At 39.1% G+C, this 12457-nt stretch overlaps 1 protein-coding gene across 11 annotated transcripts in view; it reads right to left on the bottom strand.

The window, feature by feature from the left end:
* TTC39B (tetratricopeptide repeat domain 39B) overlaps positions 1–12457 on the bottom strand; it is a 148503-nt gene that overhangs the window by 77549 nt on the left and 58497 nt on the right. Inside the window, exon 1 of one of the 11 annotated variants that reach the window (XM_086415059.1) lies at positions 2558–2697. The exons of the other annotated variants lie outside the window; for them this stretch is intronic. The gene's annotated coding sequence lies outside the window, so the exon portion shown is untranslated. Of the gene's footprint in view, positions 1–2557; positions 2698–12457 lie in introns of those variants that run through there. 11 annotated transcript variants of the gene reach the window in all.

Raw genomic sequence — 12457 nt, 5'->3', positions numbered from 1 at the left:
AGTATATGTCTTCCATGACACTATAATGGAATGAATCATGGTTAAGAAATCTAGCTACTGGCCCCATTTTAACTACTATATGATCTCTATCTTTGCTCCCCCATCTGTAAGTTGAGGGGATAGTCTAAGAGTGGTTCCTAAACCTCACTGCTCACAGTCCTGAGGGATGCCTGTAATAAAAACTGTTCTCTGTCTAGCACAGGGAACTCTACTCAGTGCTCTGTGGTGACCTAAATCAGAAGGAAATCCAAAAAAGAGGGGATATCGGTAGACATATAGCTGATTCACTTTGTTGTACAGCAGAAACTAAAACAGCATTGTAAAGCAACTAGACTCCAATAAAAAATAAATACATAAAAGTAAAATTAAACACTATTCTCCCTCTAGAGCTCAGGTAACTCTGATGAGCGGCCAGGTTTGGAGACCACTGGAAGGGGCAGAGATTTGAAATCAAGTCACATCTGGGGCCGAGTTCTAATTCCTCCACTCACTTCCTGTGTGACCTTTAGCAAATTACTTAACTTCATCTCCGTTTACTTGCATGTCAGAGCACAGATAGTAAGTAGTTTACAGGACTGAAGGGAAGGAAGATTAAGGTACAAAAGAAGAGTACCAGCTTGTGGCTGGCCCACTGCAGATGCTCAGTAAACGGTAATGACACCCCTCCACGCCTCCTGTGCATTCTCATAGCATCCAATCATTTCTCTGTCATGGCCTCTAAGAGTTTCCAGAGAGCAAGGCACCTCTGTTTTATTCTCCACCCCATCCCCAGTGCCCAACACAGTGCCTATGACACTGCCCAATATTATTCAATAAATATTCATTCAATTAGTGAATCAGTAACATATCAGAATATACTAACATAACTGATTTCCCTCCCTTTCTCAATAGACTAAACTGTGAGCTCCTCCAAAGCTGGAACTATTCCTTGTTTACTGATCTAAAACTCAGTACTTAATATAGTGCCTATTACATGCTTGTTGAACTAATTATTTTCAAAGTCTCTTTCTAGGTCAAGCGTACCAAGGATCTGTGGCTCCAGAAGATCTGAGACAGAATTAGTTGCAAGTGTTTTATGTCTTTTATATATTTGGCTGCAAAGTACCAAAACTTCTACAGTTGAAAAATTAGCACACATATAATGAAATAATTATGCACTTTCTGAAGGTTCACCTCACCTGCTACCAGTATCTGCTCCATGAGGGCAGATATAATACCTCGTTCAGCATCATGTTCCCAGAGCCTAATAAGAGCTTTGTGACAAATATAAACATTTGTTGAATGAATGAATATAAGTTCTTTGCCAGTCTAGGTAAGGCAGAATTTCCTATTTTTAGGACTCTTTCCTTATTGAATTCAAAGTTGCTGCATTTAGGAATGACGAAATGTTCAAAAATAAGAACAGCAGATGTTTCATCTCTGGGTGGTAGAGAATTTCTTTTTTAAAATCCTTGATTTATTTTACTCTGCAGAAAATCAACCAAAACACTAGCACCCAAAAAACTCACATAATAAATCACCTTAAGTCAAATATATTCTGCATCTAAAGATGACTATTACCAGTTGGTATTTTAAAGTATTATGACTATTGAGCTCTGAACTTAACTTTGAGAAATCGCTTTAGCTAATGTGATTTTAAAATAAAAGAATGAGATCCGAAACCAAATGATATGAATCAGATCACTAAAATAATAAGACTTTCATGTAACAAAGATTAATCAAGAACATATGGGGGTTATTATGAAAATCAAAATTTTACCTCTGTCCTTACAAAAGATTCAAAATTGATTCAATAAAAATTCAGCAAGGATACAGTTGTAGCCTCCAGTGAATTTCAAAGAGGGAAAGTGGGACATAATGACTAAGGACAGACGTTTACACTAAAGGGTCTGCGTCACCAGAAAAAAAATGGCACCGATTCAAATGCACAATTAGAAAAGGGTGGTCAGGCAAAGGTCACTTTGGGGTAACTACCATTTATTGCGATCTGCTACAAAGAGACAGAGGGAACCCCACACAGCATGGAGAGAGGTGAGGTCTATGACTATCTCCGGAGGCTATTCTGCCAGCATGCCACAGTACTTAATTTTTCTTTAAGATTTTAATCACCCTAACAAAACAAAAACGCACCACGAAGCCAACAAAGGACAGAAGACAAACACAACGAATACACAGTAAACGAATACAAAGTAAGCCGTCATCATCTTTCCATTGTTCTGCAGCCTCACGCACACCTTGCAAGAGCAGTAAACCAGCCATAGCATCCTTCTCAGCAGCAAGATTCGCTATTTTCTCCCATTTCAGCACTTGCTCTCAGGAACTTCAGAAAAACAGACACAGGGGGTCCAGGCTGGGGAGCAGGGGGAGCCCTGGCAGGCTTGACACGAAGGCTTTAATGAAGACAACATCAACTAACAAAAACTGCTAGCCTCCAGTGAAATTTCACTCTGATTTTTTTTAATCGGCATAGCTTTCCTTAAATTAAATCCTCACAGATCCAAAGAGAATGCTGCAATCATACCCCCCAGAAACAGCTAAATAAATGCAACATACTTACAGGTTTAGAGCGGCTGTAACTTTGAAGAAATGAATATAGAAGCCTTTTCCTCTCTCCTACCAGATTTTTTTTAAAGCCAATGGAAAGAAGAGACAGTTCTCAATTCAAAAGGCAAAAAAATCCTCAAATTCTGATTTATGTCTTGGTCTCCTGTGAGACTCTCAATTAATAAGCGTAAGAAAAGAAGTTGCCCGGCTGTTGACAGCATCCCCGAGCTTCCCAGGGCAGAATTTAAGACATGTCAGTTAAAAGTGGCAGCTACACTCACTGCCGAAAGCTGACGCTCCTGCAGGAAAGGATGCCGGGAGATTTTTTTTCCCCCAATCTCTGCTGCAGCCTAATTCTAATCCATCACTATTTAATTATCCTAGAGAAACAAGCAAGAAAAATACAAATGGCCTGGATTTATAAAATCTACAAGGTCTTTTAATGATTTTTCACCTAATCCAGGACTCACTGCTATCTAAAGAGGGTTAGGTGAAGAATAAAATGAGTTACCTCTTTTGTTTTAAGGAAAATGTAAAAGCAGGCTGATGCACCCATGTTAGACTTGGATTTAATATCCTATTGACTATTTTAAAACACTAAATAAGGGAAAGTCAAGTTCTCTTAAGTTTTTAGTCTGATGAATTAAATGTGCAAAAGTTAAATTAGTGAAGTGAATGAAATATACATATGACCTAACAGTCATTTCAATATAGATGGGAGCTGCACTTTAAAATCAATATTAGATAAAGAATATTTGAATTGGTTTTGATAAAACTAAAAAAAAAATAAAAATAAAGTAAGCTTAGAGATGGTCACTGACTTGGCAACTTGTCTTGCCTGATGAGCACTTATACATACTAGAACTGGACTGTTTCTGTGATGGGGTTCACAATTCAATCTGATTATATAAAAGTATCAGGTAATGTGTTCTGATATTTTCTGACTGTAAAATAAACTCCTTACAGAGAACTGGAAACAAAGAAGGAAATTAAAACCAGCAGTAATCTCAAACTAGAGATAGCCAACTGTTAATACTTTACTTCTAGTCTTCTTTCTCCATTTCTTTCTCTTTTTTTTTATTACTATTGTTTTACATTTTGTATACTATCTTTTTCACAGAGATAATGTTATGATTATTTACCTATCAATGTGACTCATTTCTGAAAGTGCTCAAGAAAGCTGACATACGCAGTGACAGACAGTCAACATGCATTTAAACACCTACTATAGGCTGAGCATGGAAGACAGGGGATCACACAGAGCATGTGTGGTCCCTACTCCCTTGAAACTCTCGACCCAGCAAGGAAGCCATATACTCCTCAAACAGTCACAAATGTGATAGGTACTACACTTCAGAGGAGACCTACAGGACTCTTTAGAAATATGTAAGAGACCTGGGCTTGCAAAGCTCAGGATTTGTCAAGGAAGGGCAAGCCCAGATGCAAAATCATCAGTATAGTGTATTTCACATCTACATTTGCCAATCTTTTATCTAATATTCTTTTTTTCTTGTATCAAAAGAAACTTTGAGTACAACTATATTCTTGTGAATAACTTATAATATATGAGAATAATTGATATGACTTTGAGAAATTACAAAAGGTAGACCATCCTGCCTCCCTAAAATGGTGAGTTCCCACATGTTTCTAAGAAATCTTCACCCACCTACTGTATAGCACAGGAAACTATATTCAATAGCTTGTAATAACCTACAACGGAAAAGAATCTGAAAAAGAAGATATATATGTATATCACTTCAGTTTAGTTCAGTCGCTCAGTCATGTCCAACTCTTTGCGACCCCATGAATCGCAGCACGCCAGGCCTCCCAGTCCATCACCAACTCCTGGAGTTCACTCAAACTCAGGTCCATCGAGTCAGTGATGCCATCCAGCCATCTCATCCTCTGTCGTCCCCTTCTCCTCCTGCCCCCAATCCCTCCCAGCATCAGGGTCTTTTCCAACGAGTCAACTCTTCACATGAGGTGGCCAAAGTATTGGAGTTTCAGCTTTAGCATCAGTCCTTCCAATGAACACCCAGGACTGATCTCCTTCAGAATGGACTGGTTGGATCTCCTTGCAGTCCAAGGGACTCTCAAGAGTCTTCTCCAACACCACAGGTCAAAAGCATCAATTCTATATACATGTATGTAAAACTGAATAATTTTGCTGTACATCTGACACATTGTAAATCAACTATACATCAATTAAAAATTAAAATTAAAAAAGAAAAGACATCTTCAAGCTAAAATTAACTCAGCCATGTTCTGAATCTCATAAAGGCTAAAAGATTATCTTGAGAATACTGGAAATAATTTGACATGGATTTTTTTTTTTAACCTAACAATATTGATGTAATCTAACAACAACAACAAAAAAAAACACCAAATATCCAAATAATTTGTGAAAATTCTCCACATGATCAAGGTCAGCATCAACAGTAAACAGTGATAAATCATTCTGACTGAATATGATATGATGAAAATGGCATTTTATACCTGTGGTCTTTCTCCCCAAATCCCATAATTCCAATCTTACCATGAGAAAAACACTAGACAAATTTCAGTATATGGACATCCTACAAAATATTCTGCCTCGAATTCCTCAAAAGCATCAGGGTCATCAAAAAGAAGACACAGTCTGAGAAACTGACATTGCCAATTAGGTAAAAACTTAGTAAATCTGAAAAAAGTATGGACTTTTGTTAGTGATAATGTATTAATGTTGGTTAATTAATAGCAAGAAATTATGACATTAATGTAAGATGTTAATAATAGGGGAAACTGGGTATACAGTAGATGGGAACTCTAAACTTTTCTGTAAATCTAAAACTGTTCTAAAAAATAAATCCTATTTTTTAAAAGTCCCTTTCCCAAAATGAAAGTAACTTTATTTTTTCTGATCATTAGTAAAACATATCCCATAAAAATGTTTTGATAGTGCAAAAGGTCATAAAGGGGATATTTTGAAATTATAAGTACTCTATAATTCCGTCACGCTGAGATAACAAACTGCAAACACAATATGTATGTATATATACACCTATGTATGTGTGTGTATATATATGCATATCTGTGTGTTTATTTATTTATATATATATATATGCCACTATTTTTAGCTGTGGTTAGGCTGACTAGTAGTGAATGTAGTGAAAGTCACTCAGTCAGTGTCCGACTCTTGTGACCCCATGGACTGTAGCCCACAAGGTTCCTCTGTCCATGGGACTCTCCAGGCAAGAACACTGGAGTGGGTTGCCATACCTTTCCACAGTCCATGGGGTCACAAGAGTCAGACACCCCAGCATTACCAAGTTTCAATCCATGGAATCTATGAATGTTACCTTAAATGAGCAAAGATACTTTGCAAGTGTAATCAAGTTAATCATCATAAAATGGGGAGATTATCCTAGATTATTTGGTTTGGTTCCTAAATGCAATCACAGGTATTCTTATAACAGGGAAATAGAAAGGCATTTTACACAAAAGGCACAAGGTTATGTGACCATAGAGACAGAGAGATTTGAAAAGACCATGCTGCTGCCTTTGAAGTTGGAAGAAGGGGCCATGGGCCCAGGAATGCAACAAATCCAGTAGCCTTACTGACCTGTATCTCTTCTCTTCGGTTTTCTTTTCTCCAATTTTTCCATCAAAGCATTCACTTTCCTGAACTTTTTTTTTTTTTGGTATAAACTCCATCCGGTCCCATCACTTCATGGGAAATAGATGGGGAAACAGTGGAAACAGTATCAGACTTTATTTTTCTGGGCTCCAAAATCACTGCAGATGGTGACTGCAGCCATGAAATTAAAAGACGCTTACTCTTTGGAAGGAAAGTTATGACCAACCCAGATAGCATATTCAAAAGCAGAGACATTACTCTGCCAACAAAGGTCCATCTAGTCAAGGCTATGGTTTTTCCTGTGGTCATGTATGGATGTGAGAGTTGGACTGTGAAGAAGGCTGAGTGCCGAAGAATTGATGCTTTTGAACTGTGGTGTTGGAGAAGACTCTCGAGAGTCCCTTGGACTGCAAGGAGAGCCAACCAGTCCATTCTAAAGGAGATCAGCCCTGTGATTTCTTTGGAAGGAATGATGCTAAAGCTGAAACTCCAGTACCTCATGCAAAGAATTGACTCATTGGAAAAGACTCTGATGCTGGGAGGGATTGGGGGCAGGAGGAGAACGGGACGACGGAGGATGAGATAGCTGGATGGCATCACTGACTCGATGGACGTGAGTCTGAGTGAAGTCCGGGAGCTGGTGATGGACAGGGAGGCCTGGCGTGCTACGATTCATGGGGTTGCAAAGAGTCGGACACGACTCAGCGACTGATCTGATCTGATCTGATCTTTTTTTTTAAATAACAATACATGTTTATTTCTTTTTTTAAATTAATTTATTTTGATTCATGTCAGTGTATGGCAAAAACCACTACAATATTGTAAAGTAATTAAACTCTCTTTCTTTACGCTCAAGGTTTTTCCCAGCTAATTCTTTTTTAACTGAGTTTTTGAGGATTTTGTCACAACGGTCAAAACAGTCATGTTTTTCCCGCTGGTGTCAGGCTTAAAAAATGATTTCCAACCCAAAGAACATAGAATGATTTACCTTAATTTGCTTTTACTACTTAAATAATAAAATCTCCAACTTATTTTCTTTGTTATTAAGAACCATGCAAAGCCATAAATCCTCCAACCACTGTCCCTCCACCCATTCTCCCCTGGACCAGCATCAACATTGAGAGTTGGCTGGAGTACAAGTGTTGAAGGGGGGAGACTGGAGACTTCCCAGAGACCCCCATCTGTTAGGGGAAGCACATTGACTGAAACCACCACCACGGCCAGGCATCGTAGTAACCACGTGCATGGGTTATTTTACCACAGGAGGTGCTGGTAAGGAACTAACCAGCCACCACCAACCGGGAGAGTTTGGAAAAAGTCAAAAGGAAACACCATGTGTCCTACCACCTCCCAGAATTATTCTTGCTGGAATCCATCTCAGCTGAGCAACATGTGAGCCACCAGGCAGGACCCTGAGTCAGAATAACTGGCCAAAGACAAACCAGAAACTAATCCTATCACCATAAAACCCGAGACTGTGAGCCAAGTGGCAGAGCAGTCCTCCTAGGTTCCCTTACCCTCCTGTTCTTCACCTGGGCACCCCTTCCCAGTAAAATCTCTTGCTTTGTCAGCGTGTGTATCTCCTCAGACAATTCATTTCCAAGTGTTAGATACAAGCTCCCTTTTGGGCCTGGGAAGGGTTCCCCCTCTTCCTGCAACACATCCACACCCAGGCTCCCTTTGCAAAGTCTCTCCCCACGGACTAAATCAATGCTTGTTAAAGAAAAAGAGCTCAACAAACATTTGTTAAACCATACGAAGGAGGAGACTCACCCTGTCCCCAGTCCGATGAGGTGGGTCTCAAGACAGGGAAATGGTGAAGGATCACAGTCACTCATGTCTCAAAAATTTCACAGTCGTTTATGTTTTTCTTTGAATTTTAAAAAACATTTTATATCTTGAAGGAGTCATCCTAAGACTGCTAAGAAAATAGCCATAGCAAAATTTCTTGTACTTTGTAAGGAATTGTGGTTTTAGAAAATGTTCCCTATATGACATTGTACATTAAGTAATTGGTATAAAAATTATATTACATTTGGTTTATTCTTTGCAGTTTTACAAAATGCTTTCAAACAAATTACTTCATGAGTGAAAAATACATATTAAAAATAATATTTTTACTTATACTGAATTATCTAAAAAGGCATCCTTATACTATTTTAGTAAGTTCTACTGAGAATATCGGAGAAGGCAATGGCACCCCACTCCAGTACTCTTGCTTGGAAAATCCCATAGACCGAGGAGACTGTTAGGCTGCAATCCATGGGGTCGCTAAGAGTCAGACACAACTGAGCGACTTCACTTTCACTTTTCACTTTCATGAATTGGAGAAGGAAATGGCAACCCACTCCAGTGTTCTTGCCTGGAGAATCCCAGGGACGGGGGAGCCTGGTGGGCTGCCGTCTATGGGGTCGCACAGAGTCGGACACGACTGAAGTGACTTAGGACTGAGAATATAGGCTCCATCCATGGAGCTGAACAATAAAATACTACAAGACAATGAGAATGCTATTTCAAAATAGATATGCTTTAAGTAGGCAATCACAGAATTAACTTCCTGGTATCAACTACCACAGCATTATTTTAATCAAAGCAAACAACACATTGTTGGGAAATTTTCTTTTAAATTGGGGCCAGAAATTTTTAATGACAAAGAATCTCTTAAATCAGTAGGGAGATCTGACAGACAGAATTTTATACACACACACATACACACTTTTTTTTTAACTGCATAAAAGCCAGAGGAGTGACAAAAGCTATGCCTATACCCCTAAAAATGCTATTTTATCAGAATTACATGGAGCTTTAACACATTTTGAGATCATTCTCTGCTTATAGGTGATAAAAAAAAATACTCCTTGCTGGCTTGAATACTCTCACTCTGCACAATAAAAATAAAATAGATAACATGGAAATTACTTTATATGAAAATAAAAATCACACATAAATCCCCAAATACCTCTTCAGTATTAAGTAATTTCAGAGGCCTTTAGATTTGTTAGTGGCTAAATCTTCAGACTGTTTATTAAATGTGTATGATACATGATACTGAACCACTCATGATTTACAAATGTGCCTAATGCAAACATCACTCCATCTCTGAGGAGTTCTGGATACAATGTTCTACAAACATGATGGCACAAAGAGGAGGGTAGGAAGAAGAGGAAAGAGAGAGAACCAGGGAGACTGATTAATTTTCAAAACATAAACAGTGGAGAAATTTGACACATACAAAAGGCAAAGCTCCCTGCTTTTACCCTGTGTTATTACTTATTTTAGGTTGCTATTTTTATCAAGAGGGATAAACATATCAGAAAACAGGGCAGATAAAAAATGACAGAAAGTGAACAAAGGCAGTGAAGCTCACTATATCCCCTAGAAGTCTGACAGCTCATTTCCATAAACTTCAGATGGAAATGGAGTCACCCCAGAGTTGAGAAACTGCAATGGCATCACTGACAATCCTGTATAGTGCTCACTATGCCCACAACTGGACATTACCTAATCATGCACGTATGGGTTGACTCACACAACCAGCCGTAATCATCATCAAAAAGAAGGAAGAAAAAAACACATCCCAAAAGATCCTTTAACTCATTCTCCTTTTGAACAATCACAGCAGTATTATTGTGCCCGATACTTCCTAAGTTCTCAAAAAATGATGGCTGGATTTTTTTAACGCATTTCAAATCCTTGCAGTTTACTTTGAATATTCATCTACGGTTTTTGATTAGTACATTAATTCAACAAACTTATTAATTCGACAAATATATATATTGAGCTTCTGCTATAGGCCAAGCATTGTGCTTGGGTACAGGATGCACCATGATGGAACTTAAAGAGTTCAGAGAAACAGGTGGTCAGAAAACAAATGAAAAAAAAAAGCTACAAAATATGAGAAATGGAGTGAGAGGAACAAACAGGTTGCCAGGACAGAGGAATGAAGGAGGAGTAACCTATTCAGGTGGAGTCATTAGGCACAGTGGGAGGACAGAGCATCTGAGAGCTGAGGATGACCAGGAAGAACTGGGAGGAGTGCCAGGAAGTTGCTCTGGTCAGAGACGTCAGACATACAAACCTAGGGCAGCAGAGGTCTAGCTTGAAAGAGGCTTCCGGCTCAAGGCAGAGAATGAGGGTGGGAGTTGACCAAGTGGAGGGAGGGTGTGGGGATCTGACCTTGATCTCATGCCTTGTGGGCTACGGTAGACTGGGAATCTTCACCCTAAGAGACAAGCAGACTCACGCCCAGATTCTAAGCAAAAAAAATGACATCATTCAATTGAATTTCTAAAAGGATCACTCTGTCCTGATTCAAATGAACCTGCTGTTAATAAATTATGAGACACTGGGGAAATTTGAACACTGACAGGATATTTGATGAATATCGTTAATTTATTTTAGGTGTGACAACAGCCTTGTGATTTTTTTTTAAAAGACCTATCTTTTATACGCATACTAAAATACAGATACAGCAGTGCCATAAAAGGCTTATAGATTAGATAATAGTTCTGTTTCAGCACAATTTCCTGACCTTGATACCTGAATGGTAATTAAGTAAGAGCATGTCTTTGTTTTCAGGAAGTGCATACTGAAATATTTAGAGGTAGATTACAGATGAGATAAGATTGGCCTTGAGTTAACAACTGTTGAAGGTAAATGGTGAGTACATAAGAGCTCAGTTGACCATCCTCTCTATTTTTTACACGTTTGAAATTTGTCGTATTAAAATTTTAAATCAGGAAACGTTGGCTGCTACATGGACAATGGATGGGATAAAGTTGGGAGGGTGTCAGACTAGAGAACAAAGGAGACAAGAAAACACATGGGGGTGTGGGCGGGCAGGGCTCTTTAAGTAACCCAGGCAGACCCCACAGTACCTCAAACTATGTAACAGAGAAAAGAGAGAGAGAAGGTGAACAGATGGGAAATATATGTGGGAGGTAGAAATCATCAGACCTGGTAGAAGGAAGTTAAAGAAAAGGGAAGGAATTGAAGCCAGGCATCTGCTTTGAGCAAATGAGTGGAGACATTTACAAAGATGGAGAAGATGGGGAGGAAAAGGTTTCTGAGGGATGAGGGAGGCGGCTGTCAAGAGTTCAGTTTGGAACACACAAATTAAGGTGTTTGTGATATATCCGAGTGAGTGATCAATAGGCAAGGATGGGGCCTATTTCCCATTCCAACTAATAAGATAGTGCCAGACAGAAGAGTAGTCATGTCCAGAAGGTCACTGATGGAGGAGGTAAGGAAGTCAGTACTGGGAACAGAGCTTCTCTGACTTGCAAACATATCCTGGGTGTCTACCTGGGGTTGAATGATAGAGGCTCCTGAGCCTGCAGAAAGGGCAATCACAATGACAAAGGCCCTGTTCATAAGGGTTCACAGGTCATTTTCCACTCATTTGGCCACCAACACTACCAAGTCTCCTACCTCTCCCCTGGGCCTCCTTGGTAAGATGAGACAACTGGACCAAAGGATCACTAAGAATATTCCCTTTAAGCTAGGAAATCCTGTCACTCCTCCTTAGAGTGAAAAGGAGCATTCATACTGGACTGAACAAAAAGTTCATGGGTTTTTCCGTAACATCAGACAGAAAAGCCCAAACAAACTTTTTGGCCAATCCAATAGAATATACAAGCCTTAGCTTAAAATATGGATACAAACACTCTACCCTAGTAGCCTTATACAAAGAACTTCCTGTTTTGGAAGGTCCCAATACAAGAGCAGGCCACTAAAGACGACCTAATAGTACAAAAGAAAATACACAGAGAAGCAATTCAGTGCAGGAAAAAGACACCTGGGGATACTGCTCACTCTGGGCTTTTTAGTGAAATTTATTTCCATTTTCTATATTCCACTGACTCTATAACACATGATTTATGACCTGCTTGAAGGTGTTTGAGCCACACTGGTATCCAATATTCAGACCACAAACGAGCTTGTGACTGACATTCTGAGAGTGTTGAAAAGATAAACACAGGCTTCCCATGCAGTCCATCAGCTCTACTCCTAGGTATGTGTTCCAGAGAATTGCAAACAGGTGTCCAAACAACAAACTGGATACAGTTGTGCATAGCAGCGTTATTCATAACAGCCAAAAACTGGAAACAACCCGAATGTTTATCAACTTATGAATGGACAAACAAAATGTGGTATATCCACACAGTTGAGTATTATTCAGCCATAAAAGAGAATGAATGAAGTACTGATACCTGCTACAACATAGATAAACTTCAAACTTTTAGACACAAAGGAACAAACAGTGAATGATCCTATTTTTATGCAATGTCTATAGAG

The sequence above is a fragment of the Bos grunniens genome, chromosome 8 (assembly GCF_055505025.1).
Source record: "Bos grunniens cultivar Pamir isolate PY7600 chromosome 8, Bosgru_T2T1.0, whole genome shotgun sequence".
Classification (NCBI taxonomy): Eukaryota; Metazoa; Chordata; class Mammalia; order Artiodactyla; family Bovidae; genus Bos; species Bos grunniens.
This window is presented reverse-complemented; position numbering and strand designations above follow the sequence as displayed.